The sequence below is a fragment of the Podarcis gaigeae genome (assembly GCF_964106915.1).
Source record: "Podarcis gaigeae genome assembly, chromosome: 2".
Taxonomy (NCBI): Eukaryota; Metazoa; Chordata; class Lepidosauria; order Squamata; family Lacertidae; genus Podarcis; species Podarcis gaigeae.
In genome coordinates, this window is record NC_139679.1 from 92207741 (window position 1) to 92233254 (window position 25514).

The following is a 25514-nucleotide window of genomic DNA, read 5'->3' on the forward strand; positions in this document are numbered from 1 at the left end:
ACATCCTGGGATATGGTTTTCTCAGTGGCAGCTCCTAAACTGGAACTCTCTCTCTCCACAGAGGTGCTGAAGATACTTTGTTTTGTGGGACTTACCTCTTTTACTGCATTTATACTGTCCTGTTCCATTAGAGATGGCTGTATTTATTTCATAATTGTAATGGTCGTGTCTATTTTTATAACTCTGTGCTGTACTGTTGTATCCTGCCCTGGGAACTCATGTTGAAGGGCAGGTAAAATAACACCTGAAGCCCGGCAGCAATCCCTGATCTAGCCCACACAAGATCAAACTCAAACCAGCTTGGCAAAAATGTTAGAGTCCCTTTGTATACTGTCCAGCCAATGCAATGTGAGACTTGTTCAATCTCCCGGAGCCTTTTGTACAGTGAGATTTATTTGGCATCTGAAACAGGTATCCGAAATCAAGAAATATTTCCAGGTTTTATACAGTGTTTACAACCTGTTCCATCACCGATGATCTCTTCCGGAAAATGCAAATTTTGACATGAAAATCATGAAGACTAGATGAGCTTTAATTTGAACTGCAAACACAGAAGAGGTTAAAATGCAGTCAAAGCCGAGATATTTGAAATGCTTACCATATCAAAGCAGCATGGATGCTTTGGGTTGCTTTTCTTTTATGTTTTGTATTTGATCAAAAGCATTGCCTTTCAATGGTCTAAGTCAATATTCTGGACAGCGTATTGCCCACCTGCTCTCTATTGGTTCATATATAGAAGAGAATTGTTTATTTTATTTACAGTGATAAATATTTTTAAAAATGCAGTCAAAGGAAAAAAAAACACAGCACAGCAGCAGAAGCTGAGCATCAGGCAGCATTTTAGTCCTAAAGCCTTCTAATCCAGGAAGCTTTGAACTGTCTTTTAAATGCTGGATCTCTTGGAAGAGAGTTCCATACCTGCATTCAGTAGCCAGCAGGCATTTCAGAGCAGGGCCAGCTCAAGACAGTTGAGCACCTGAGGTGAACCAAAAAACAGGGCTCCCTCCACCAGGGAAGAAGGTGTGAGTGAAGATCAACATCAGGAACAAAAATGGGAGGAGAGCAGCAGAGCCAAGAGTCTGTTGCATAGGTGGCATTGTGGGGGGCTGCCAAGGAGGGACAGATCCAGCCTCCAAGGAGTGTGACACACCTGTCACTGCCATCAAAGCACGGCAGCAGAAGGCAATGCATTTCTCAGGAGCTGGATCTGCTGCCTCTGTGGATCCTGCTGCCTGAAGCAGTCACCTCACATTGCCTCATGGATGGGCCAGCCCTGTTCCAGAGGCAAGGTGGGGCTAGGGTCGCCCAGGATTCATGGTTCAATTCACTGCCACTGTTCACTGGCACCAGGCATTATTGAGCCTAATCTCTGTGCCAGCTCCAAGCTAGTGCAGCAATCTTGCCACTCACTACCCTGGCTGCTGTGTGGGCTCATTGCTCCATAAAGTCCCACTGGTAAATGAGGGGGGCAGCGAAGGCTTGGATTGCTCCCTTAGTCATTCTTAGAGCAGACCCATTGAAACTTGATGTTTCCTCCTCTTCCATTAGCTCCTACTATGAGCTCAACTGGATCCCATCCAGGGCCAGCCTAAGACATTTTAGCACCTGAGACAGACCCCCAAATGGCACACCCCTCCACACCAGAGAAGAAGGAGTGAGGGAAGAGCTACATCAGGAACAAGGGAAGAAGAAAGAATGACATAAAGGACTGCTACCCATGTGAGTCCTACTGCCTGAGGCTCTTGCCTCATCTTGCCTCATGGGTGGGTCGGCCCTGATCCCACTTGTATTGTTTAAAGTGTGTTGAAGGTCACAGCATAGCCGGGAGCTCCAAAAGTCCACCTCAGTTTCACTTAAAGAACAATGTATAATGTTCTAAAGATATTTGCTACACCAGAGTAAACTTGGACTTATTTTATTAATTAGCCAGTTAATTAATTAAAGATATATATAGCACACTTTTCCTTTTGCCCTTTTAAACACACACACAAAGTTCAAGAGAAGGAATAACTGTTGCTCAAATGAATAAAATTAGTTGTGAAGCACTGCTCACCACAACACCAACATGGTCTCAAAGGTGAATGCTTGTTCCTCATTAATGTTTATAATGAGTGAAGTTTTCAAGCTGAGATTTAAGAAGAAAAATGGGAAAGTTTTCTTTTTTTTCCCCTGTTCAAAAAATCAGTGTCTTTTGTTGTCATTCGCTGCTGAGGACTCAAAAGAATCTGAACAAAATCAGATTGTTACTGGTGATAAGACATTTGCATAACTCATCTGACTCACAGCCACTATTATGTCTAAGTCATTATTTCCTCCCTGCCAGTAATAATTTTATTTGGTTGGATAATCAATACAAGGCTCATCTTTCAGAGGAATATGTTTCACTTTGCATTGCTAAGGGCATGCAAAGGAATTCATTTTTGAACAATGAAATATGCTGAAGGAAGAAAGTTTCCATTTGTAAATTCATCCTTGTTGTCATTTTATGAGCCTTGCTTCATTGCTAGTAGGTGCCAGGGAAACTGCCCAATTACTTTGATTGTACAAGCTCATTGCAAAGGTTAGAGGTGCTATGAAACTGGATAGTTAATTTGGTTGTTCAGAAAGGACTGTGAGGCGAATCAGGAGTGGAAAATCAGGAGCTGTGACACAGGACGGTGTTCAGGGAAAAAACAATGTCTTAACATTTTGATGAAATTGTTTTACCCTGAATTTTAATTATGGGTCACTATAGCTTTACAATATGTTTAATACTTGCTATTTTGCTGTTGGCTTTTACTTGTCTGCGAACCACTTCAGTATTTTTTTTCAAAATGAAAGGCGATACAGAAGTTTTTTAATCCTCCTCCTTAAAGCAGGACCAAGGAGCAAACCAGGATTCAAGTTGGCAGAACCACCAAGAACTCAGCAACACCACAATTTCACACCACTTTAACTCTCATGGTGTCTCCTAAAGAATCCTTGGAAATGTAGCTTGTTCAAGGGTACTAGGAATAGTTGGAAGGCTATTATTCCCATCACAGAACTAACAGTTCCCAGAGTTCAGTCACAAGAAGGACTGATTGTTAAACCAATTCAAATATGTGATGTGCCCCATGTTGCTCAGGCGTGGCTCAGTTGGAACAGGAAGCTCATTATTCTCCTTCCTGCTGGGGGAAAAAATCCAGTGGTCAGCTTGTGTGGGCATAGTCAAACCTGAAGGTTCTGCAGTGAGATGGCTGCCTAGTGGCTCAGCACACAGAGCAGCCAAGCATAGATTCCAGTAGTTCCAGACAAGATTTACATATCAATTGTTACATAGCTCCAGTGCTTTTTTTTCTTTAAAAAAATGTTTACTCTCATTTTGACTCAAGAAAAGCACCATTTTATAGTTCAAATCAGGGAAAATAAATACAGTACAGTGGTACCTCGGGTTAAGTACTTAATTCGTTCCGGAGGTCCGTTCTTAACCTGAAACTGTTCTTAACCTGAAGCACCACTTTAGCTAATGGGGCCTCCTGCTGCTGCCACGCCGCCGGAGCATGATTTCTGTTCTCATCCTGAAGCAAAGTTCTTAACCCAAGGTACTATTTCTGGGTTAGTGGAGTCTGTAACCTGAAGCGTATGTAACCTGAAGCATATGTAACCCGAGGTACCACTGTAAATGGACACAAGTACAAAGATTCACAAAATGTTTAGGGGTATGCATACCCCTGTGTCTCCCCCCCCCCCCCGAAAAAAAAGTACTGCGTAGGTCAGAAAAAGCAGGCAGCGAGAACATGAAATTTGGGAATAGGTGTAAACACCTCCTTCCCCATTACACTATTATTATTATTTTTGGCAAATGCATTGACACCCAGGTTTGGCGCAAATACTCTTGGGTGAGAGAGCCCCTGAAGAATTTAAAAATCACAAAACATGCAGCCGAGTTAAATGTAGAAATACAGGCTGTTAGACCTTTAAAAATATCCCCTTCTAGGTTGTTTCCAAAGACCACACATTTGGTAAGTTAAAAATGGTTTACTTATAAATGCTTCAAATGTCAGATTCCTGTACTGTTCCATTTAGCAGCAAGAAAAGAAAGGCAGTAGGTTCCAGAATGGTAAATGTTTCTAAATTATTTGTACAGAAACAACGATGGCTTGCTTAAGCCATGCTATCTAGGCTTGGAGCATCCAGCTTAGACCTCCTTACTGGTAGGGTTCACATGGGAAAACAAAAAGGTTGGTAACCTTTCCTCCCAAGCTGAGGCAGTGTGACCTAGCTAAGCCTGGCTGGAAAGATTACTCTATGGTCTTAACCCTTCATGCATTAATTATTGTTAAGCATACCTGGTCTCCCTACAAACTTCATGTCCATGTGTGTTCTTTGGGAATGCATTAATAGGGCTATTGGGAAATGTACTTCTAATTTTGAGAATGGTGACTTTTGTACTTTCCCACAGTAGAATACATCCCTGGGCAAATGTTAAGCAGAGGAAAAAAGTGAAGGAAACATAAAGCTTACCTGTTAACATAAATTATTATGTGCTCTTTCCTCTGTGCACAAATCAAGATATTTCTGACTTGTGGTTAAGAAAAATAAAACTGACAGTATATGTAGAGTACAATCCAGCTATTAACTATTGTTAAGATGCTCAGTCCTGCGTGAGTGATTCCTTGGGTTTTTTAAATTTTTTTTTTCCCCAAAAAACACTGCCAGATTAGATAAATCACTGGTTGGTTTAATACGTTTAAAACACCCAATTGTCTTTCTGCATCATAAATAAATTTATAAGGATCTAATAATTGTTGTATTTTAACCCTGAAATTTCCCCTTTTAAAGTTGCAGTAAGCTCTCGGGTATAAGGCAAGCGGTCTTGTGTCAAACCGCCGCTCAGGGATTGTTTGTTTCAAACGGTTTTCCTCATTAAATAATTTGTTGTTACTGTTGACGCTGATGACATGCGGCACGTCAGCTAATAAAGTGTGAAAGGATGATACCAATTAAAGAGAACCTTTCACAAAGAATGGACGGGTGTTGCTTTAGTTAGAGCAATATTCTTAAATGGAATGTTTAGCATATCTACATGCTTCCATTAGTTTAGGGCAGCCTTCAACCTGGCGCCCTCAAACTGTTTTGGCCGTCAATGCCCATCATCCCTGAGAGTTTTGCAATGCTGTCTAGGAATGATTCAGGGAGGACTGGCTTAGGGCATGAGGAAAAGTAACACATTTGCATTAGTGCCTTGCGTGTTCTGGTCCATGGGGTCACGAAGTGTCAGACACGACTAAATGACTAAACAACAAAGAGACTAAGGAAGAAGGTAAGAACGGCGAGACAGAAATTATAGGATATGCTGTATAATCTGAGTTTCTTCCAAAAGGAAAAGAAAAAAAGGTGCCACCCAATGGAAAGCAAAGTGACCACGGCCACCATCTTGAATATTTCTTTTCCCCAAAGAGACATGTGCCTCATTTGGACATCACCTTAAACCATAGTTAAACTTGACTATGGTTTAAAGGTGCAGTGTGGTGGTGCACAGGGCTCAAATCATGGGAGCTTTGCTCCTCTGCTGCCCCGCTGGTGCCAGGAGTAAAGCCATGGTTTGTCAAAGTGTTATGTCTCAACCTGGGTTCATGGTTTGTTTTCCCCAAACAAACCAGGAGCAGTTATCCAAGAACAAGCCTTGTTTACTGCTCATGGCTTGTCTGGAGAGAAACAAGCCATGAGCCTGAATTTGGCTGTAACACTAAGCCTGAGCTCCTGGAAGAAGCAGGAGTGGAGGAGGAGTGAAGCACTCACAATTTTATCCCCATGGAAGTGAGAGCTGGACCATAAAGAAGGCTGATCACTGAAGAATTGATGCTTTTGAATTATGATGCTGGAGGAGACTCTTGAGAGTCCCATGGACTGCAAGAAGATCAAACCTATCCATTCTTAAGGAAATCAGCCCTGGGTGCTCACTGGAAGGACAGATCCTGAAGCTGAGGCTCCAGTACTTTGGCCACCTTATAAGAAGAGAAGACTCCCTGGAAAAGACCCTGATGTTGGGAAAGATGGAGGGCACAAGGAGAAGGGGACGACAGAGGACGAAATGGTTGGATAGTGTTCTCGAAGCTACCAGCATGAGTTTGACCAAACTGTGGGAGGCAGTGGAAGACAGGAGTGCCTGGCGTGCTCTGGTCCATGGGGTCATGAAGAGTCAGATACGACTAAACAACAACAACCAGCAAGCTGTGTTCTCTCCTTTAAACGATAGTGTAGTTAAAACTATGGTTTAAAGTGATGTGTGAACCAGCCCATGGAGGCAATGGCAGTACTATGTGGTGCAGCATCAGAAGCAGTGTGAGGAAATAGGGGAGGATGAAGAGCAAGAGGGAGGAAGAGGGTGTGAGGCTGGAGTGAAAAAGGGTTGGTTCAATGCACTGAAAGCTTCCTTTCACCCTCACCAACATGCCATCCACCTCACATCCACATTTGTGGAGAGTGTTACACAAATCTGCCACCAAGCTATTCAATCCAAACAGGTTTGCCTAGGACTCCATTCAAGGAGCCATTAAGACATGACCTCTGTTACATAGTTGGGGGTTGAATAATTTTTGTTAAAATAAATAACTGGCATGGGGTCCCCAGGGCCAGATTGTCACCTGCAGCATGGGGAATGAGGCTTTTATGCTTTCGTCCCCATCAGAATTGCACCCGCCCACCCAGTGCCTGCTATTGGCAGGCTGCTTTCTAACCCAGTCATCAAAATGGGTTTCACATTGTATTATAGCAGCCCTCCGCCCCCGCACCTGATTGCGGGCTTCCTTCGCAGAAAATAATAAGGCACAGTTTATAATATTATAGTGACTAATAACAGCGGGTTTAAAAATAATAACATTACCGAGAAACTCATTGCTACTTTCAGGGACTCTTGGAATTTATACCTCAGTAGGGTTTTTAATCTATTAAAACACTGCTTAGCATTGTAATATATGAAATGCTTGAAATTGCAAGTAGAAACAAAAACACATCACTGGAAGCTGTCCCAGTTTTAATTAAACATCATTTCCACACCTGGATGTGCAGTACACACATGGCTTTGCTGGTTAATGATGTTGTGCAAAGACTACCACCCTGTGCTCTTGGTGGATGATTTATTAACTGAGGCAATGAAAAAAATTTCTCTTACACATTTGGCATCTGAAAGACAAAGGAGATAATTAGGGGGCCCAAAGCACTTTAAACCTCATATTTACTCGGTGTGCAAAGTGATTTGCATCATTCTTCATCTCAGACTTTATTTAGCTGCCCCTCAGCGACCTGACTTTGGCAGGGTGGGAGGGCTGGTTTGTTGCACTGGTTTCTGGTCCAGAGCCAATGTTGTTGTCCCTGGAATAAAGCTGGTTGGGTGATGCTCAGCAATAACTGGACTCTTATTCTGTGAGAACTCTGTGTGCTCTTCAAGAGTCCGTTGAGACTGAGCTCGCTGTTATTTTCTACAGCCGCCACATTTCTAAGATGCAACTGACTGCAAAATCCCCTCACCTGCTTTGCTCATTTCAGAGTCAATTAAATGCAGCCGCCTGATTAGCAATTCTCCCCAATATTTCAGGTTGTCAAGCTCATTTCCCCCCTCCTTATGCTTTGAAGCATCTCTCCTGACATCCCTGGAGCAAGTGCAGGAGATAATACAATTGAATCTTTCAGATAACCCGCATTTACATAAAAAAATTTCTTCATATCCTTTTCTCCTCCAATGTTTCATCTAAATGTCAGATACCTTCTTGAAATGTGTAAGGCTTTGGCTGCTGTGCAGGGAAACTTACTCCCAAAGTTAGCATCCCCTTGACAACTAGATACAGACATCCCTAGTTCTCTCCCCCCCTCCCCCCACCGCAAGTTACTATATACTTTGTGTATTCACAAAACTGGGGTCAATATATGGATCAAGGTTTAGGTTTTTTTTGAAGGGGTAAATATTTCATTGCTTTATGTTACAATTTGGTCTGGTGCACAGACCTTCTTTAGTAAATGAATAGTAAAAAAAATAAAAATAGAAGCAAGTATGCCGCTGTATTCTCTTTGCATAATTCCTATGGTGGCAGTGCTAGAACAATAAGAAAAGACAAGAGTTAGCTATTATGCAGTCATCTAAGCCTGCAAAAATCCACAAAGGCGTTTTCAACTTTATTGCTAGAAATCTTGTTTCTAACAATCAGTGTATCTTAAAAACAGTTTATCACCGGTTCTATATTCTGTTCCAGTTTGCTCATATCCAGCAGTTAGATAGTTTATTGTGTTGGTAGAACTTTAATGAAAATTGGTCCTAGGGGCACTTTTGGTGGACTTGATCATTCAGATGCCCTTTGGAGGAACGAGTGGTAATAGGAGATGTTATTGGGGAAATGGTGTCCCTAAACCCCCAAACTGTGTTTACCACTGGTGTCTGAGGGGAATAATACTACAGCCTGGAAAGATCTAGAACAGGGGTCAGCAAACTTTTTCAGCAAGGGGCTGGTCCACTGTCCCTCAGACCTTATGGGGGGGGCGGACTATATTTTGAAGAAAAAATGAACGAGTTCCTATGCCCCACAAATAGCCCAAAGATGCATTTTAAATAAAAGCACACATTCTACACATGTAAAAACACGCTGATTCCCAGACCGTCCGTGGGCTGGATTTAGAAGGCAATTGGGCCGGATCTGGCCCTCGGAACTTAGTTTGCCTGCCTGTGATCTAGAAGCTTATGTGATGGCTGCAGTCAGGCTGGTTGGAAGGACCCTAGGTAGATGGTACTCAAATGTGCTCTTTATTGCTGTCTGGGGGGGGGGGGGGGCTAACTCACCATTTAAAAACTCTCCAAGGCCAAACTAACTCAGAGGATTTTGCAGCGGTTTGGTGGAAATTTCTCATACACATGAGCAAACCAACATTTTGTATGATCATTCCATCATGACTCACTGCAAATGTGTCTCGTGGCTCATGGCTGCATCCCTAATCAAAATGCCACAGCAGGAGTGCCCTGCAGATGTTTCACACTACAACTTCCACCAGTCTTTACCCTTGGCCATGCTGGCTGGGGATGAGATATAGTTCAAAACATTGGGAGGGGGGTCACATATTGGCTATCAGTGCACTACAGCTTCATAGAACTGAGGACACAGATTGTTCATCTCTGCCGCGTTCCTTATTTTATTGAAATGTTTATTTGACCAGCCCGCATCACTGGGATTCACTTGATAGTTGTTGTTGTTGGTTTGTTTGGGTTTTTTAAATATATATATATATTATTGATTTTCAGATAAGCAAAAAACTTAGAAAAGCAAATAATAATAATAATAATAATCTCCAAAAGTAAAATTCAAAATATAACAATATAACACGTTCACACACTAGTGCAAAACAATCTCTGCTTCATTAGATGTTTTGAATATGTGAGTCTTTTTTTAAAAAAAAAAAAGCATTTGGGGATACTATTATTTATTTGGTATTTGTTGGTGCCCTTGACAAATCTGAAAGCTGTACAACATGCATATGACCTCCTCTCTTTTTGTTATATTTTGTATTTGATCATTATAACATTGTACATGAAACAACATGAACACTTTTCACGAGAAGTACACCTTTCATCTGTGCCTCCCTAAATTCCCCTCCTACTATATATGTTCTAAAGCAGGGGTCTGCAACCTTTAAGACAAAAAGAGCCAAAAAGAGCCCGTTTCCGAAGGAAAAAAAAAAGGGATCCGCAAAACTCATCATTATAAAAATAACTTTTTGGTCACTTTTTTATTATTTCTTTGTTTGACCCCTCAGAATTACTCCTCTTCATAGAAATAAATGTTAAATTAACAAGTTACCTTTTTGTGTGTGTGTGTGTTCTTCACTCCCCTTCAAAACAGTACATGCCCCCTTTCAATGAAGTGACCAGCGTACATGCCCCTTACAATGTAGCGGGCGGGCAGGAAGGTGACGTCGGGACGGTGCATGACTAACGCATACACCGCTCCATGCGACGTCACAGCCAGTACAGCGCCCACCACAGTGGGGAGTGTAGGGGCACACAATGCGCCTCCTCCCCTCGCTAGTATCCGCCCCGGAGCCGCGGCAAAGGTGTAAAAGAGCCACATGTGGCTCCGGAGCCGCGGGTTGCAGACCCCTGTTCTAAAGTGTGTGGGATGAAGATAAAATTTACCATGGAGGTAGAGCAAATGACCTCCCCTTTTGGAGAAATTCTCAACTAGTGCTGATGCCTCATTGGTTGCACAGGGAAATATCATTTGTTTACTACATCATATAGTTGCTTTCCATTGGTACTGATACCACAGTGAGGCATAACAAAACTAAATTATAAAAACCACCAGGAAAACAAAGACCATATTCTTCTGGGAGAGGGACCAAAAACAAAAGCAGTTGAACTGAGGAGAAAACTCAGTCACTCGTTCAAAGCCTAAGTATACAGGTAGATCTTCACTTGACACTGAGATGACCATGTTAATGCCCGGTGCCCCTTTACGGATATGACATTCCACAAACAGGGTGCCATCATGGAGATATACATCTATTTATTTTTAACTTTTGCAGCTCCACTCTCAGCAACTTGATGTGTTCTCACAGTGCCTTTACATGAGACAATTAAAATCAACTAATTTCATATTAAAGGTAAACAATACATCTAAGCCACAGCTCTTCCATTAATATAGCTCGCTTAATATAGTATAAACTTTGGCCAAAGCTGAGTTTCAAAGCAATGCCATTAGCTTATTTTATAATATAAACCCAGCCTTTGCCGCTGTGTAAGGGTTTCATCTCAGAATAACAAATTGCTTCTATTAATCCTGTTTGCTACACCTGCTATGAATCTAAGATCTTAGGAGCTGTATTATAAAAAGGAAGGTCACTTTCATTTAATCAATACTAATATGTGGGTGGACTTTCTGGAAGTAATATGGCTTGCCACATTGCCTTATATAAAAAGGCATCACTTTGGAATTGATATTCAGTGTAATAGGATCTTACTTTATTTGGTTTCTTTTAAAAAACTAGGGGGGGAGATAGAATTCCACTATTTTATGGGCACTAAAATCAACATATTTAGCAAAGAGCAAGATGTGTTTTGTTGGTAAAAGGTAGCTCAGTAATTAGTTTATAAGTTAACAGATGATATTAGGGTTCACATTAATGAGGAACAGAACTTCTGCTACCCTGATGTTACATTTGTCAAGCAAAGCTGTCCATATAATTACATTTTTCCCCTCCTCTCCAGACTCCAATCTGTTTTGTGACCTGTTATTATTTATAAATAGCATTACATCAGCAGTGAGAACATTTCAAGGTGAAGGGTTACTGTTATGATTCAGTGCCAAGAAGATTCTGACTAATAATTCTTAAACTTTAGAGCAGGGTGGCCAACTTCTGTCTTCTTGGAGACCTCCAGATTCAGGAAAAGTGAATCCCTTCAATGGCCACAGTTAGTCTCTTCATTAAAGCTGGGATTGTCAAGAGATAACAATAGTAACCAGGTTATTACACTTTTGGTTTAGCGTCTCAAGGTATGAAATTGTATGTAAAAACCCAAGAAAAGTGTAACATTAACATGTGAAATAGCTCAATTTCTCACCCTTCTGAAAACCACCAATTATTCTCCTTCTCCTTTTCCTTCTCCTTCTCCTTCTTAATGGAATGGTGGTTTGTTGTTCTTTACCATACCTAAATCAAATTTAGGGTGCAGATAAAATTGCTTCATAGACCACATCTGACTTGAGTGCCACGTGTTGGCCTACTCTACTTCAAAGTACAAATATCAGGATTCAGGGTAACCAAGGATTCAAAATAATTCTCAAGTTCATTCTGGGTGAATCAGACTCAATGCAAATGCAACGAAGAGTTTGAGTATTTCACTAGGTGCTCTGGTCACAATTTAAAATACTGCAGCAACCATTCTTTTCAGAAGTTTTTGCAATGATGCATTGAATTGGGAGCTAGGCCATGTTGACTAGTCCTCAGACAAGAGAAAAGGGAAGTGCAGCTTGAGTTGATTTATGCCACTGTAAATTTCTTTTTTGTGTTATTAAAAAAAACAACACCACATAGTACCTTGTCAGGAAATCCCTGTGTTCTGTTTGCCACAAAAAATTAAAAATTGCTCATTAATGGACCTTCCCCCCTCCATTCTGCCACAATGAATATATGACTACAGTCATTCTGTGCACTGCTAACTTTATGACATGTTGGAGCTAGACAACTGGCTGGTTCTGTAGGGTACGTATTAGTATGCTAGGTGATAGCTCTCCTTTGCCTCAAGACTGTGAAACTCAGTTCAGTATGGTGCTCATTAATGGAGGCAACTGGAAAACTGTCAAAAGTGATTTAGCATGGATGGTTATAAGTATCTGAACCCATTTGAAAGCAGGTCTTGCATTACACATTTAATCTTTCAACTAACCCAATATGGAGTCTAACTAATAAGGCAAGAATAAGAAATCATTCTCCTTCACTTGCATTGTGTAGCTACTTTTCATATTATTGTGAAATATATAGCCAGGAACAGTGTGATTCTAGGAACTGGGATGGGGATTGTACTGCTCAGAGGGTGCAGGGTGACGAGACTGTTCAGGAAGCTGCAGAACTATGACCGATTCATCACTTGTGGCCAGCTAAAGGCTTCTGTGTTATAGAATGATGACACAGCTCTGCCATGAATTCATTCAGAAATTGAATTTTGGTGAGGTTTCTTTTTTTAATGCTTTACAGTTCAGGTAGTAACTGATTCAAAGTTCTAGCATCTTGCTCAGCCATCACCAACCTGGTGTTATCCGGATGTTTTGGACTACAACTCAGCCAGCCAATACTGGCTGGGGCTAATGGGAGGCATAGTCCCAAATAACTGGAAGGTGCCCAGTTGGTGAAGGCTGAGCTAACTGATGACGGTATGCTTTACAGTGGTACCTCGGGTTACAGACACTTCAGGTTACAGACTCCGCTAACCCAGAAATAGTACCTCGGGTTAAGAACTTTGCTTCAGGATGAGAACAGAAATCACGCAGCAGCGGCACAGCGGCAGCGGGATGCCCCATTAGCTAAAGTGGTGCTTCAGGTTAAAAACAGTTTCAGGTTAAGAACATACCTCTGGAACGAATTAAGTTCTTAACCTTAGGTACCACTGTATAAGCGAAATACCATGTTTCGTTAAACTATAAATATTACAAGCTTTCAAATCCAAAGAATCATCCAAGACTCATGGCAGATGTAATTTTCCCAAGGCCAGTGCCTACTACAATGATGCAGGAGTGGGGGACGGGGGAGGAAGGGGCAGATCTCACTTTCACTCTCTGGTTGTGACACATGCTACTCCCACCACCATTGACCACTAAGTTTAAGGGGAAGGGCATGTGTGTGACATTTTGGAAACTGGAAAGGGCTATCATGGAAGGAAGTTTTAGGTTTATTTCCCAAACATTGGATTGGCTTAGAACAAGGGTTGTCAACCTTTTGGGACTCTTGGGCACCCAGAAACCCACCCAGACAACTGCCTGCCCCCTCCACAAAGCCAACCACCAGGTAAACCCCTGCTCAAATCATACCCACTTGCATAAACCCACCAAGGAAGAAATCCTATCCCCCAAAATCAAGGCCACCTAGACAAATCCTGCTAAAAATGACTCCAACCTAGACAATATTCCCAGGCCCTCAAAACATATAAATAAAACTCCAACCAGTCACATAAACACAACCCAGCAACAGTCTATATAAAAGACAAACCCACCCAGGCAAAACCTCATACCCTCAAATCAACTACCACCAAGGTAGTATTCTGCTCCCTGTTCCCCAAATAGCGTTCCACCCAAACCCACCAAGACAAGAGTCTATAAGCTCTTGAGGATGCATGTCAGTGATGGTGCATGATTGTGGTGTAATTGGGAATGATCCATTTCACACAGGGCCGTAGGCAGTCCTGAAGCAGCCTGAAATGGGTTTGTTAAGGTGCAGAACCCCTGAAATCTGGGTTGACAGGGCTTGCTAGTAATACATAACCAAATCTTCCCCCCAACTACCACTTGAATGCTCCATCTGTTTCAACAACCTTTGGTGTGGGTGATTGTGTTGACTTCAACAGCACATTCACACCACCAACCCTTAAGCCTCCACATCTGTAGTTTATGTAACTCCATGTCGTATTAAAAGATCAACACATTTATTATTAGAGGAAGTGCAAGACCTGGCACTTGTCAAGTCCGAGGCAAGGCGCTTGCAGCAACATAAAACTGAACACAAAGAAGTGGAGTGAAGCAGATCTTCAGCAAGAGAGAGAGAAAAATATCGGGAGAGTATCCTTATTCCTTAGGAGAGAGAGTAAACCTGACCCAGAAGTTTTAAAGAGGATTGTCCCTTAAAACATGACTCATTTGGGCACGCTCCTGTTCAAGAGGCTCACTGTGGCCTGAATGGTTACATCTGAACGTGCCAGGGCCTTGGCCACAGCCCGGTCCAGGAGCACATGCAGGTGTCCAGCGACCCACCTCCGGTGGAGCTGTGGGCACGCTAATGCATCAGCAGGGTAACAGCAAGAAGCGAGACTGTGGAGGCATTGGCATTGTGAAAGCTTCCTTTATTTACAAATCAAAACAACAAACATGGCTGGTGTGATCAACAGCTTCACACGTCTGCTCTGTCCAAAAGCAACAAACAAAGGGAGAAAAAGTACAAAAGCACATAGGACGGAAGTACAGTGTCTAGTTCTGTTCCCAGACTCCTATCACAAAGGAATGTAAACAGTAGATCACAAGATCCAATGGCAATGGAGAATGAAAATGCTAACAATATTGGCTACCTTGATGGGGGCACACTGATTTTGTGATATCACCCAAGCTCCACGTTCACAACCCACTGTGGGAATGAATAAAAAGTGTGTTTGTCTAGATACTTATTATCAACATATGGCATATAAGTAATAAACTTCTGGAATGAGCCATAACCAGCCCTTGAAGTGGAATTCCTTTCAGACCCATTATGATTGAGGCCAGTGTCTTGTAGACAAGAATGTGACCCGACCAGTTAAAAGAGAAAATAATGGCCAATTGTTCAAGAGAAAAATGTCAGGGCAGGTGTTGCCAGAAGGTCAGCAATAACTCACAAAGTGTCAGTGGAGTGAATTCTTCATTCAAAGAAATAAAACAGCACAGGCCTAGTGATCACAGCAAATATTCCCAGTGGGTCTTGCCCCAACGAGGCAGTTGTGAGGTCCTTCCCAAGCAATCTTTGGCTCCACTATCATGTCTCTCATTGCTCCACCCTCTTCATTTCTCTCTGTGTTCTTGGAGACCAGAGGGGAGGGGAGCTGGTCACAGCAGGAGGGGGAGACTCCATCAGCAGCCTGCCTCCACTCTGCCTCTTAGCCACCCTCCTCTCCAGCCTCCTCTTCTGCTTCTTCCTCTGGATTGCCTCTTCCTGTTTAGTCAACCTTGTTGCCTCTTTAGCCTCCAACCCCTCCTCGCCCTAGTCTGCTCCCTCTTCTCCTTCTGACCACTCATCATCGTCCCAACACCAATCTCCTGGCTCTGAGCCTTCTTCCCTTGGGGGAACCCCAGCCAGTGCTTCCAACCACTCCTCTGCATTCAGGCCGTCCATGACACAAAATAACTCCATGCATCTTCATACATGTACAGTAACAAATGGGTTGAATAAGTTGTATTTCAGGAACTGCAGTTGGATGAGAGTTGATCAAATGCTAGTGTGGCAGAAGATGGTTGGGTAGAGGATGAAACAGCTAAATGACATGTATTTGCCTATTTAGTTTGTGTTGTACTGAAAATGCTCTCTTAGATTCTTTGGACTCTATCCTGTAATGCCAAATATTGCAGATTGTCCAGAATTGCCTTGCGTGCATAGGGCCATACATACCTAGGCTCCTTTGCCATCAATTCTGTATGTGTAGCTACTGGAAACTGCAGCAGTTTCAATGGACTTCACAGTGTCATTGACAAAGTATGCTTCCAAGCTGCCACACAAATCCATGACTACTCTACCAGATCTCAACCCTCCTCCTCACCTGAATGTGTTTGTATGGGTCATACCACGGAACAGTATTGGGTCAACCCCCCCCAAAAAAAAACTACATGCAAAGGGACTCCGCAGAGAACACTATGCCCCTCCAGTAAACTGTACATTCATTTACCATTTACATTTCTTTCAAAAGTAAAAGTAAAAAATGATGAGCACAAGAGCATCAAACACAACACAGTTATGACTTCACAGAGCATTGAATCATGTTTAATGTGCATTATAGATTCACATAGACTGTGTCAGTTTCTGAGATCTAGGACCTTTAAATAATGAAGGAAAAGGTTGAGAACAGTCACTTCATTTATTTATTCAACATCCCTGTTGGGGGGGGGGGGATACAGGGGATGAATATCTCCATTATGTGTCAGTGAACAGCAAAAGCTTCTTACATATGAAGAAGAAAAAGCAAGCACAGGTTGCCTTATCCTAAGGACATCTAACCTATGACCTTCCAGATGTTGTTGGACTCCAGTGCCTATCAGCCCCAGGCAGCATGGCCAATGGCTGGGGATGATGGGAGTTGTAGTTCAATCACATCTCAAGGGTCACAAATTTCCCAAGCACTGCTCTGTGGCCACTGGTTTACTGAGGCACCTTTTTATGTTTCAGTAAAGGTAAAAAAAGGTTGATTTCAAAGCATTCAAAATTACAGTGGTACCTCGGATTAAGAATTTAATTCGTTCCGGAGGTCCGTTCTTAACCTGAAACTGTTCTTAACCTGAGATACCACTTTAGCTATTGGGGCCTCCCGCTGCCGCTGCACCACCAGAGCAGTTCTCATTCTATTCTCATCCTGAAGCAAAGTTCTTAACCCAAGGTACTATTTCTGGGTTAGCGGACTCTGTAACCTGAAGCGTCTGTAACCCAAGGTACCGCTGTATATTGCAAAAATATGCAACAGAACAATTGTACTGTCAGGTGTGTGTATGCATTAAGGAGGTAATGCTGTTGGCATACATATATTTAACAGAACCATTACATTGTTTACAGTAACAATGATTCAGCTATATAAGTACTTTTGAGGCATAATGTGTTTTGGCTTGAAGCTAAGGCTGGTGTTTGGTCTTCCTAAGCAGTTTGTGACAGAGGAAGTTTCATGCATTCCTTATTTATTTATTTATTTATTTATTTATTTATTTATTTATTTACATACATACATACATAATGCCTATCTGGCTGGGTTTTCCCAGCCACTTTGGGCAGCTTCCAACAGAATATTAAAATACTATCGTCTATTAAACATTAAAAGCTTCCCTAAACAGGGCTGCCTTCAGATGTCTTCTAAAAGTCTGGTAGTTGTTTTTGGGTGCCGCTACCAAGAAGGCCCTCTGCCTGGTTCCCTGTAACTTGGCTTCACACAGCGAGGGAACCACCAAAAGGCCTTCAGCACTGGACCTCAGTGTCTGGGCAGGATGATGGGGCTGGAGACACTCCTTCAGATATACTGGACCGAGGCTGTTTAGAGCTTTAAAGGTCAGCACCAACACTTTGAATTGTGCTCGGAAACGTACTGGGAGCCAATGTAGGTCTTTCAAGACTGGTGTTATGTGGTCTCAGAGGTCGCTTCCAGTCACCAGTCTAGCTGCCGTTTTCTGGATTAGTTGTAGTTTCTGGGTCACCTTCAAAGGTAGCCCCACGTAGAGAGCATTGCAGTAGTCCAAGCAAGAGATAACTAGAGCAGGCACCACTCTGGTGAGGCAGTCCATGGGCAGGTAGGGTCTCAGCCTGCATACGAGATGGAGCTGATAAACAGTGTCCTGTCCCTGCAATGGAGAGCATTATTCCACCTTGAAATTTTGTATGAATTCTGGAAGCAAATGGGAAAATAAATTCAGTTCTCTTGCATTTCCTCAGAAATTTCCCATTCAGGCTAGTGAAGTGGAACTTCTGCATTGGCAAAGAGATGCATAAAGAGTTTTCATGTCCCTTGCAATGAATAAGGGAAGGTCATTTGTGTGTGACCTGGTTGAGGGCAACTTAGGTTGCAATCAGGAAACATCCCTTTGAAACCAGTATTTAATTGTGTCTTACATCTCATTGATTTCACTGAGACCGAAGAGGCATTATGTTGTGTCCGGTTCATTTTCTTTTACATATGTAGAGCCCTTCACTTGCTTTTTTTTTTTTACCAGTAATATTCAAAGTGAGTGGGACTGACAGATGCTTAACCACTGAGCGCATCAGTTACTACTTCCAAAATAGTCACAAGGCACTCATGCGATATACAGTATAGCACTCACTATTCCCATGCATCTCCTCTAAATCTGCCTAACATCCATGACGTCCTCTTCCCACAAAAGAGTAATGGTGATAAAGATAGTTCAAGCCAAGTATTCCTCTGAAATGATGTTTAGCCTTCTGCTGCCCTCTCGCTGACTCTTCACCGATGAGACAGGGCTCGTATTTTCTTGATATATATCTTGAGTTACATGTGGTGCTGTTGGGGCCATGTAATGAAAAATGGAAGGCCCCTTTGTGGAAGAGGAAAAAAAGCTTGCACATTTCTGACGCTCACTAAGAAAGACCAGCATGGTGAATGTGTGAGAGGAGCGCTTACACATGAAGGAAATGCAGAAGAGGACAAAGTAAGAAGAAACCACCATTTTTTAAAAAGAAAGAAATCACATATATTGATGAAGGACCGTAGCTGAGTGTTAGAACATCGTTCCTTCATGCAAAAGGTCTGAATTTCAACCTCCAGCAGAGATTCCTGCCCCAAAGCATGGAGGGTCACTGCCAATCAGTGTAGACAATACTGAGCAAGATAGACCAATGGTCTGACTCAGTATGAAGCCAAATAATAATAATCATCATCATCATCATCATCATCATCATCATCATCATCTATTTGCACCCAACCCATCTGACTGGGTTGCCCAGTACCATTTTAAAAAGTACAATTTTAATACGAACTCTTTAGCTCAATGTCTGTATTTCATAGACTAAAATGTCACTGACCGCAGAGAAAGATGTGTGAAGCAGGGGCAAGAGTGCCGGGCTAGTTCAGAGCTGAACTTGGGCCATTCACTCACATTCAGCCTAACCCACTGAGTTTATTGGAGGATGACATGATGCTGGTTCTGTGCAAGACGAAAGAGATTTAGCAGCAGAAGAGAAGCAGATACTTGAGCCCACAAGGCACTTCCTGTAATGCAAGCAGTGCTCATCCACGAATGAGAATGGTGCTAATATTCTGCACACACAAAATATGCAAAATTCAGCAACTTAAATTCAGCAACTTCAGGCTCTTAATTTAAGGTATTTTGGGGGTTGAATCTGACTATCACCAGCATGTAAAGAAGCACTTCACGTGGTAAATTGATTTCTATAGCTGTTGCCAAATTTCAGTTTAAGGCAAATTTGGAGGTTCCTTCTCAGTCACAGCATCTGTAGAAGTCTAAAGGAAACAGGGTGCTAAATAACAACCTACCTTGAGCAATTTGGCGAGTGTCTGATGACTGCATTTGGAAGCAACATAATTTAAGCCAGGGGTCAGTAAACTTTTTCAGCAGGGGGCCAGTCCACTGTCCCCCAGACCTTGTGGGGGGCCAGACTATATTTTGAAAAAATATATATAAATGAATGAATTCCTATGCCCCGCAAATAACCCAGAGATGGATTTTGATTAAAGGACACATTCTACTCATGTAAAAACACGCTGATTCCTGGACCATCCCAGGGCCAGATTTAGAAGGCGATTGTGCCGGATCCAGCCCCTGGGCCTTAGTTTGCCTACCCACGATTTAACCCATGGTTTCTAATCCCAGTTTCTTTCCCTAGGAGAGGGAGGAGTGTATGAGCTGAGCATGTAATGCTAAACCATGGTTTATTGAGACAGACTTGCTGTGTTTTAGACATAATGCTAAACCGTGGTTTAGCATTATGTCTAAAACCTAGCAAGTCTGTCTCAATAAATCCCAAAACTTTATTAACGTTAATGAATAAAACATTCCATGATTATTCCTCAAATATTATCTGCACATTTTGGGATGTCTTAATAAACCATTCTTAGATGTGAGTGCCAGGGGATGGGTAGAGGAGTCACGTGCCACGCTGGTGCATATCTTAATTCAAAAATAAAGCACAGAAGTCAGTCTGAAAGAATTTGATGGTGTCACTTCTGCTCACACATGACTTGCATTGCATGAATGAAAGCGTTTCTTATAATATGTGCAGCAAAACCAGTCTTACATAAATGCCCTACATCATACAAGTAGTCACTCTCTGATCCTCAAATTCCAACAGAATTATTTATAGCTTTTTAATGAAATATTCATAAAGAAGTGTCCGATGCCTGCAATTTCTGCTAAGAAGTGATTTAACTTTTTTATTTTCTTTTTCTCTCCCTCCTCCTTCTATCAAATTAATTTAGGTCAAGTAGGGAACAAAATAGCATTAATTAAAAATGGGAGGAAAGTATTTGCTATTTTGGAGTGACTCTTCATAAAAGGTCTCTCTTTAAAAAAAATAATAATAAGGGAAAAGACATAAGGGTGCACACAGATCTTGCTGGTTTCTCCCCTGAAATTAATGATAGTAGAACAACATGGGACTATTGAACGGTGTGCTAAAGAAAGGCTCTAATAATAATTCCTCTCGAAGGAGCACAAGGGAACTAAAATCCCCATTCCAAAACTCGCAGCAACAGTAAGGTGGCAATCTCATGCACATTTACTTTGGAGGAAGCCCCAGTTAACACTGCAGGACTTGCTTTTGAGTAAACTTGATTGGGCTTGGGCTACATAGACGTGCTGAGGATGGAGCGATGTGATTCAGCCCTAAACTGCACTGCCAGAACAGCCGTTTCCTTCCCTGAGGAAACCTCGCTAATACATCGTTTGAGAAACACTGCTCGTTTAGAAATGTCTTGTGCATGGGGAAAGAGGCTAGTGGAATCAATTATTCATTCTGCTCCAGCAAATAGAAAGCAATATTGTTATAGTCGAGAAGTTCAAATCCTAGAGCTTTCATACTTCTAACTTCACTGAAGAGCCTGGGGGAAAGTAGTGTGCAGGTATCTAAAATTAAATGCACAATAGCTGTGTGGGTTCTTACATCCGATTGAAAAGAAAATGTGGGGATTGTGTTTATCTCTTTGTTCTGCTTCCCGTGGTTTTCTAATGTTAGGCCTTCTGTTCTCTATTTGTCTCATCTGAACCTGAGCTTCTACTGATGGAATATGAGTAGTCAAGATGTTCCCCGCCCTCCATTTTACCCTCACAATAACCTTCTGAGGTAGCCTAGGCTAAAAGAGAGTGAAACTTGCTCAAGGCCACCCAGTGAGCTTCATGAGGATATGAAACTGTTATTCCCCTGCCCAAGTCCATCCTCAGTGCACCAGCTGCTACACGCCAACATTGGACCTCTCTCATTTCAGTAAGTATCTCATCTTGGCATCCATCTTATCTTGGGAGACAATGGAGGAGTGCATCTTTGGGAATAAAGGCAAACTGTTGGAAGGTTATAGCACCTGCCGTGGTTGTAGGGGCCGATACAGGAGTGACATGTTTTGTTGCAGCTGGGGCAGATGACGGTGTCCAGTTGTGCAGCTGCAAATGCACCAGAGTAAGCATCTCTGAACTTTTGGTATTTAATATTCTGGTGTCTTCAAGGAAGTGTTGGGGAACTCGAAGACCCTTCCTTTGCCATGTCAAAAGCAGAAAGACCTGATCATTTTTTTAACTCAGAGCTTCCACAAGAGATAGCAACGCAGGAAGCTGCCTTATGCTGAGATCTGCCTACCATAGTGTTGTCTACACTGACTGACAATGGTTCTCTATGGTTCAAGACAGGAAACATTCCTGTCTGGAGATGAACCTGGAACCTTCTGTGTTTGTTTGTTTTCTTGTTTGTTTGTTTAATATCTTACCTTTTCTCTAAGGAGCTCAAGGTGGTGGGCAAACATCTCCCCCTCCCCATTTTATCCTCACAACAACTCTGTGAGGTGGTTTAGGCTGAGAGATTGTGACTGGCCCAAGGTCATCCAGAGAGCTTCATGGATAAGTGGGGATTTGAACCCTGGTCTCCCCGGTCCTGGTTTGCATGCAGAGAATATGCTCTACCACTGAGCTACAGTGTTCCCCATGATTGCGCCGCCTCAGTTGCCACCATACTTCTTGTGATGTGGCAGCTAAAAAAGCCAATGCAATTCTGGGCTGCATCAATAGGAGTATAGCATCTAGATCAAGGGAAGTAATAGTGCCACTGTATTCTGCTCTGGTCAGACCTCACCTGGAGTACTGTGTCCAGTTCTGGGCACCACAGTTCAAGAAGGACACTGACAAACTGGAACGTGTCCAGAGGAGGGCAACCAAAATGGTCAAAGGCCTGGAAACGATGCCTTATGAGGAACAGCTAAGGGAGCTGGGCATGTTTAGCCTGGAGAAGAGGAGGTTAAGGGGTGATATGATAGCCATGTTCAAATATATAAAAGGATGTCACATAGAGGAGGGAGAAAGGTTGTTTTCTGCAGCTCCAGAGAAGCGGACACGGAGCAATGGATCCAAACTACAAGAAAGAAGATTCCACCTAAACATTAGGAAGAACTTCCTGACAGTAAGAGCTGTTCGACAGTGGAATTTGCTGCCAAGGAGTGTGGTGGAGCCTCCTTCTTTGGAGGTCTTTAAGCAGAGGCTTGACAACCATATGTCAGGAGTGCTCTGATGGTGTTTCCTGCTTGGCAGGGGGTTGGACTCGATGGCCCTTGTGGTCTCTTCCAACTCTATGATTCTATGATTCTATGATTCTTTGCATCTTCGTTCCCTCTTCTTCTTCATTATGGTGACAGAGGCCCTCTCATCACTTTAGCCTTGGCGGTGGCAAGGCGCTCCACTTTCATCTCCTGACTCTGTGGCTTGCCCTAGGAAGAACTTGGCAAGGGAGTCCTTTCCTCACAAAGTGAGGCATTCTGAGAGGATTAGTCATGAAGGCGCTTGCCTAGCATGGTTTACTGCATTCAAAGGTCTGCGGCAAACCACAGCAGCACTGCACGACCACCTTGCCCACAATGTCTCGCTTTGAGGAGAGGTCACCTTCCTAGAGTGAGGAAGGAGTTGGTGAGTCTTGCCATAGGGATGGGTGATGATAAGCCTTGCCAGATGGGCAGAAATGACGGAGGATGGCAGGACCAGAGGCCATCAATTCTCTGCTCTCCTGCACCCACCACCTGAGTCAGCTGCCTCAGTTTGTCTAATAGATGGGCTGGTCTTAACTGAATGTTATGGTCCCAAAATGTTAGGAGGATTATGCCTAATTATTAGTTGAGGTTTAGTTTTATTTTGTTTGTATCAAATCTTAGGGCCAAACTAGATATGAAAAATCAGTAACTTCCCGACTTTTACAATTATTTTTGTTTCATTCTGTAAAGAACTGATTCTGGTATCAAATAAAATGTGGAAGGCTGCCTTTCCAGAGATTTAAAATCCCTACTGATTTTCCTTTCTCTTCTTAAAATGTGGAGCACTATTTTTATAGTATTCTTTTTTTAAAAATCCAATGAAAATAAGGAGGGACAGCTCATCTCATGTTTAACCACTCTACGGGCAGATTTGGGATATTGTGTCTATTTCAAAAACGTGCAGTTTGCCAATCTTCAGACAAAGGCACCTACTAAGCAACAGAGTATAGGACATAATGTAAACTACAACATAATACTGTAAGCTTCAAATGGCAACGTGTCAGCTAAAGGTCGATTTCTCCTTTGATTGTGTTGATAAAACCAAGGTTGAAAAGGAGAACTTAAAAAAAAATGCAGTTTCTGGATAAATTAGACTATAAACAAGAACTTTGCATTGGTTGTCATATCTCCAGGGTGGGAGGCGCAGGTGGAGTATCAAACAGCCTGAGGAAGATTGACCTCTGCTACTCCTACTAGAGTTGCCAACTTATCTTCTGTGATCCTGCACCTCCGCCTTAACCTTTGCAATAGTATGATGATTTAAAACAGAAAGCTAAGCAGATGAAACTTTCTTCATAATTTCATATTCATTCCAAAAAGCACATCTTTATGAAATCATACCTCTCTCAAAGGTGCACAGAATCTTTTTTTAAAAGATCACTGTTGTGAAATAACACTGCTAACAAAGTCTTTTAACCCAAATGTGTACCAGTTTCCACAAGAGCTGTTTGGCATTCTGGATATTAATAGCATATGCGTGGACAACTGTGTCTGTCAGGATATTGTGGGAGAAATGTTTCATATGCAGTGTAAAAGGGGTTTGCAAACGTTTTAGACAGGATGGATTTTACCTGAATTTACAGATCAAGTTTGCATATGGTATAAGTTGTGGGGAGAGAAAGAAGAAAGAACATATCATGGCAAAAGTGTTTTATTTATTTTCTAAATGTGAATTCTTTAAAAGTTCTGTGCTGGAACATTTGAAAGGCCTGATCTTAAAAACTGCTCTGCTTTTCTGTCATAAGCCTCATAAAACCTACAGGATGAGAATGATTTTGCTGCTTCTTCTAGAACTCAGCTGGGTACAATGAGTCATACATCTCTCCACGCCCCCCAGAGTTGCCACCTGCCACAAGACATATATACAGTCATACCTTGGAAGTCTGTTCGACTTCCAAAACATTCAGAAACCAAAGTGCAGCTTTTGATTGGCTGCAGGAAGCTCCTGGCTCCTGCATCCAATCGGAAGCTGCAGAAGCCCCGTCAGACAGTCAGCTTCCAAAAGAACGTTCAAAAACCAGAACACTCACTTCTGGGTTTCGATTGTTCAGGAGCCGATTTGTTTGGGAGCCAGGGCGTTTGAGAGCCAAGGTACGACTGAACTCCACCTCTAAATCTTTCAATCCTGGAACTTACGGGCTAGTCCAGGAAGTGGTTTTCTCTGTAGTATGCTCCTAAGTTGGGGAATCTGCAGAAGTGCATCTTTCGAAATTTTTATTTATGTTAAAGGTTTCATATGATCTGAAGCAGTAGGAGAATCAACGCCCAGCTATCCTTTGAAATTTGCACTTATTGTAATTTTGGAAGTTCTCCAACCAAACAATATTGATAAGAATGTGTTTACTGTTGAAAATAACAACAACAACAACAAAGAATTATATTGCTAGCAACCATGTGTACATTGAAAATACCGCATACAAAATTGTGTTTAGGAGAAATTTGCACTGAGGCACTGTAGGGTACTGATGAGGATTTAAAAAAAAAAAATAATGCTGCAGAAATGTGGGTAACAGAATTTAAGATTGGAAATATGAGAAGCTGAGAGAATCAAAACTGAAGGCTCCTTATGTCCCAAGTCTAGCATCACTACTAGATAATTTCTACCATGTACTGAGCACACACATCTTTCCCCCAGCCTTTGACATCCGAGTTTTTAGGACCCAATCTATTCTTCTGAATGTAAATTGTTTTATCTGATTTTTATATTGTTGTGTCCCACCCTGGTACCTTATGGCATATGGCAAGTAAATAAATAATAATAATAATAATAATAATAATAATAATAATAATAATAATAATAAATCTCAGCGAGAAAATTTGCCAATTCCAAATG

At 42.1% G+C, this 25514-nt stretch overlaps 1 long non-coding RNA gene across 1 annotated transcript in view; it reads left to right on the top strand.

Moving 5' to 3' along the window:
* The window catches only part of LOC310838150, a 719862-nt gene that overhangs the window by 670909 nt on the left and 23439 nt on the right, over positions 1–25514 (top strand). The window lies entirely within an intron of this gene.